Raw genomic sequence first — 5,048 nt, 5'->3', positions numbered from 1 at the left:
TTGAATAGATTCTAGATCTAGGATCTACATCTGTGTAAGTCTAGTTTTTCCGTAGATCTAGATCATCTAGATCTAGATCTAGAATTTCTAGATCTAGATGATCTAGAATCTCTAGATCTAGATGATCTAGAATATCTAGATCTAGAATATCTAGATCTAGAATCCTAATAGAATTTTTTTTAAAGTTCAGCCCGAGCAAAATTGTATTGTATTAATTTTATAGCGTACGTAGCTCTAAATCATATTTGAATGAAATAGTTCATTTCTTTATTTTATTCTAAACTCGAAAGATGACGTCATCAGTTTCGTGCTCTTTTTTAGTGTAAACAATAAGCGACGTCATTGTTAAATGCGTTCTTGTCCCAAGTATAAACATTTTTCCGGTTGCATAATTAAAATTGTTTTTCTACATTCGAATACGCCTTTATTTTTTATTTTTCTTCTTTAAATAAAATTGTGGTTAAACATTTAAATATCTAACATATTATTTTCAACAAAAGTCCGTATAAAGTTCATATATCGCTGCAGATTCTGATGTGATGTCCGGCGAAAATATTTTGCAGACAGAGAGAGAGAGAGAGAGAGAGAGAGAGTGAGCACCCCATGCGAATGGCTATCTCTGTGTCTGTCAATGATCAGATCACTGAGTAAGTCATAGATATACCCGCACTTCCTGTGTGGATCGGCCGACTAACTCAATGATAATTGCTCCGTCTCTAAGCAGTTTGAATCTATAAATAGAATAACAAAAGGAAGGAAACGAAATTTTAAACTGATTTCCGCCATTACAAAAATAACATGAAACCTACAGTTCACGACACATCGCATAGGAATTTAAAATAAATATTAGGCCTATAGGTTTAATACATATTGCATAGAATATAGAAATTTAGATCTAGTGTTCTGGTTAGTAGTTATTTCATGTTTATTAGGATATAGTCTAGATTCTAGAATCTAATCATACGGCTGCATAAAAAACCCATCTAGATGATAGTAGATCTACTCTAGAGAAGCGGAGGTAAGAAGGTTAAAGTTAAATTAGTAATTTACATGATTTTTATTGTAGTTTCACTGTTTGTTAGGCCCAATTATTAAATCTTTAGATCAGAGGTCCAGCTTGATCATGTGTGGTATCTACTGTGGTGTATTGGAATGAAAAGCCCACATACTTAAATATAGAATCTAGTAGGCCTATACTATAACTGTACTGCCGGCCCTATACTTTAAATTTGTTGCCACAAGAAAAAAGCCTATTTACTATTAGGCCTATTAGTTATAATTTAATTAAATTGAAATATTTGATTATCTTTATAGTTTATAGTGAATGCATGCTAATGAGCATTATTCAAGCTGCTGTTATATTTAGGCTCATAGGCCTATATACTCTATAGCTTAGGCTATATACTATAGACTATATATTATATACCAATATTGTGCATAAAACTTAAAGCATGTAAGCATACACAATAATAATTATCATTAGACCTATAGTAACTAAGACTCGTACTATTTAGTACTACTTTAATAGTACCTTTAAACTATTAGGCATAATGAAATAATGATTAATGATTTCAGTGTTTTCCGCACTCGAGAGGAAAGAGGTTGCAGGGAACTTAGAGACTAATCTTTGCCAACATACTGGATTTCTGGTGATGACAATAGCAGCAGATAGTATGCGGCTCAGTTAATACTAAAAACAATTGATTTTACTAATTAGTGGTAAGCTCTTTTTTAAAATAATATATTATAACATGGTATCGCAAAGGTTCAGGTTGTCCAATAAATGGTAATTAGAGTCAGGTTTAGGACTATAGTTTAATGCTTGGTTAGTAATATGCATCAAGTTGGGAAAGACATAGAAATGGAAATACATAGAATTTAATGTGTTCATTTGCAAACGTTACTATTTAAATTTTTTTAGGCCTGCTATTTATTGCTGAATAATAAAATCACTATACTTATCCACTATATTATGTTTAAATAAAGTGAGTTTAGATCAGTCGAGTAAATAAATTTAACAGCAAGACATAGCTAAAATTTACAATGAATATATATATATATATATATATATATATATATATATATATATATATATATATATATATATATATATATATATATATATATACATATATATATATATATATATATATATATATATATATAATTTGATTGCTATTTTATAAAAGTATGTAAATCACAGACCAAACATTACTTTGTATTGTGTCTACAACTTAACAAAAATGCTACTACTTTGATGGATTGCACTAAATAGGGGTTAGCTTTAATTTAATAATTTGTGAGATATTCTTGCTAATCTATGTGTAAATTGCTTTTCAGGACTATGAGTGTGTGTTTGGCCATCCAGATTTCATAACTACAACTGATGTTCAATTACAAGGGATATTAATCAGTCTCCGTGGACTATACACTGTGCCTAGTTTCATCCTCAGGTAACTGTACTATAGGCATAACCCATTTTTAAAGTAATTATTATAGCAAGAGATAGCATTCTATGTTATAATAAATATAATGGATTTTAATCCAAAATATTTTATTAATTATTGTCTTTTTTTAAATTCTAATAAATCAGTGAGTTGTACAACATAGAGGGTATTATATTTGAATGATAATTGAAACACATATTGTTATAGAGCTCAAAACTATGTACTTATCTAATATAATTAATATACTGAAACAGTTTTATTGAAGCATATTATTTCATATTTTACCACACAGAGACTGATGTGTACGCTTAAAGTAAAGACATCAAATCAAAGTATCAGCCATCAAGAGGGTAAATATTGATAGTCTACTTCATTAATCTTCAATATGAATGAACACAATTTTAAATCTATAATCTTTGCTGATAATGTTTGTTTCTTGTTATTCATCATGTTCAGTGCTTTATCTTTTCAAAGTAATTAGTTATAGTAAAGAAATATTAGAGATAGCAATATAAATTTGTAATTTATTTTTCTTGCTAGTTCCACAAAAGAATATTTCAAAATATTTTGTCTTTATTTCATTTACAGAAGAACATTCAAAATCATATTGTGATACACAAATCAAGCAAGTCTATGACCAGCATTATGATACAGGCCAAGAAAAAGCTGGATATTTGATTGAAAGGGTGGCACAAAAAAGATGGGTTATCACTAGGGAAACAAGCTCGGAATACAGTTCACTGTTGGGACATCAAGCCAAATACTTCTAAACTTATTTGAATCATTTTTGCTGTTTATTATAATTCATCCAATTGTCTTATTAAATATATAAATTTATATATATATACACAATTCCTAATATAGAATTTCTAAAAATGTTTTATTATAATATTTGAAAATGAAACAAACATGTTCCCAGAACACAGCCACATAATGTCAACATATTCCCAGAACACAGCCACATAATGTCAACATGTTCCCAGAACACAGCCACATTATGTCAACATGTTCCCAGAACACAGCCACATAATTTCAACATGTTCCCAGAACACACAAAATGGCAACATGTTCCCAGAACACACAAAATGGCAACATGTTCCCAGAACACAGCCAAATAATGGCATCATATTCCCAGAACACAGCCAAATAATGTCAACATGTTCCATGAACTCACAAAATGGCAACATGTTCCCAGAACACACAAAATGTCATTATGTACCCAGAACACACAAAATGGCAACATGTTCCCAGAACACACAAAATGGCAACATGTGCCGAGAACACAACAAATGACAACATGTGCCATTAACAATACTTCACTTTTTCCTTAACAATTTTACAAGCAGGTAATAAAGCCATAAATCTTTACTGTGGATATAGCCAATAAATAGGGTAACCTTCACTATATGCAATTTGTAGTTTTCAATGCCTGTCCCATGCATATTATTTAGCCTATTGTTTTGGGCCTTGCTTCATTTACTCAATAAATTATATAGGCATGAGAATTTTCATTTTAATCTGCAAAAGCTACTTTCTGTACATTATTATTTTCAAACTACATCATATATTTTTCTCTTCTCTGATAAAAAATATTCCTCATATTGTTTGTGTCAAGTATTTTATTTTTATCTATGCAATGCTATATTCTTATTTTATAATAATTACTTTTATACAAATTCCTTTGAAAACTGTTCTTTATTGATTTGTATCATTTTCTTTATTTCTGAAAAATAAAACTTTGTTTGGGAATCCTTTTTTTTGTTTCTGTACAAATTAATAAACATAAATACCTACCAGGCTTAATATCCAGCAACATTAAACAATTAAGTAGGGCATATTGTTAGTAATGGTAAATTATATACTAATTGATGTGATTTCTCCTGGCCACCTTGTTCTGAATACCTTCAACTGTGTCAATGTTGCTACCAACTCCAATAATTAAAACTGAAGCCATTTACTATGAAGTAAAACTTGGGAGTAATCCAAATCCACCCAGTTGCCGGGGGCAAGGTACCAAACATGATGTCCAGTAGAGGGTTAAGAAAGTATCATTATTAAATCACTATTAAACCCCTCCTCGCCTACGCCATTGCTTGTATGCATATGGACGTTATCGGAATTTACTGTATTGCTTATAAGTCGAAAATGCGAAAAAGACACGTTTAACATTACTAGTTTGAAGAATAACATTCATGTTAGCCGAAACAGGTGTATTCTAAAGGTGTTTAAATTCATTTTATTGTTCATTACGATTATGATGTCGTAAAATATAGGCCTATTTAAAAAAAGCATAACTAAAAAGTGTTTAAACGCATTTTCTTCTTAGAAAAGCCGCACATGCATGATATCATTAACATTACGGCAAATCAGACCCTTGAAGAAGCCCCATCAACCATTCAATTATTACGATGGGCAACAAATAAAACGCCCGCATCAAGGTACAGTCCTTATGCTATCGACATTAGCTCAACCCCGGCAACTAACGTGTCCCAAAACCAAGAATTGAAATCTTGACCCATTATTCTGATTAATTAGTGGTTAAACATCTTTAGGCATCTGAAAACGTTAGTTTTTAATCTAGTGTACTCAAAAAGGAACAAC

At 30.6% G+C, this 5,048-nt stretch overlaps 1 long non-coding RNA gene across 3 annotated transcripts; it reads left to right on the top strand.

Moving 5' to 3' along the window:
- The first annotated feature begins 665 nt into the window (after positions 1-665).
- On the top strand, positions 666-3,423 carry LOC131944200 (uncharacterized). Of its 3 annotated transcripts, none has more exons than XR_009387001.1 (5): positions 666-906; positions 1,576-1,719; positions 2,341-2,453; positions 2,740-2,797; positions 3,036-3,423. It is a non-coding gene; the product is annotated as an uncharacterized LOC131944200 (long non-coding RNA). The 3 variants fall into 3 exon arrangements; XR_009387002.1 differs by lacking the exon at positions 666-906 and adding an exon at positions 1,004-1,018; XR_009387000.1 differs by lacking the exon at positions 666-906 and having other exon boundaries at positions 1,238-1,719.
- Positions 3,424-5,048: the final 1,625 nt, after the last annotated feature.

Source organism: Physella acuta, unplaced genomic scaffold (genome assembly GCF_028476545.2).
Source record: "Physella acuta isolate Inbredline_101_S28 unplaced genomic scaffold, ASM2847654v3 ptg000485l, whole genome shotgun sequence".
Taxonomy (NCBI): domain Eukaryota; kingdom Metazoa; phylum Mollusca; class Gastropoda; family Physidae; genus Physella; species Physella acuta.
This window is presented reverse-complemented; position numbering and strand designations above follow the sequence as displayed.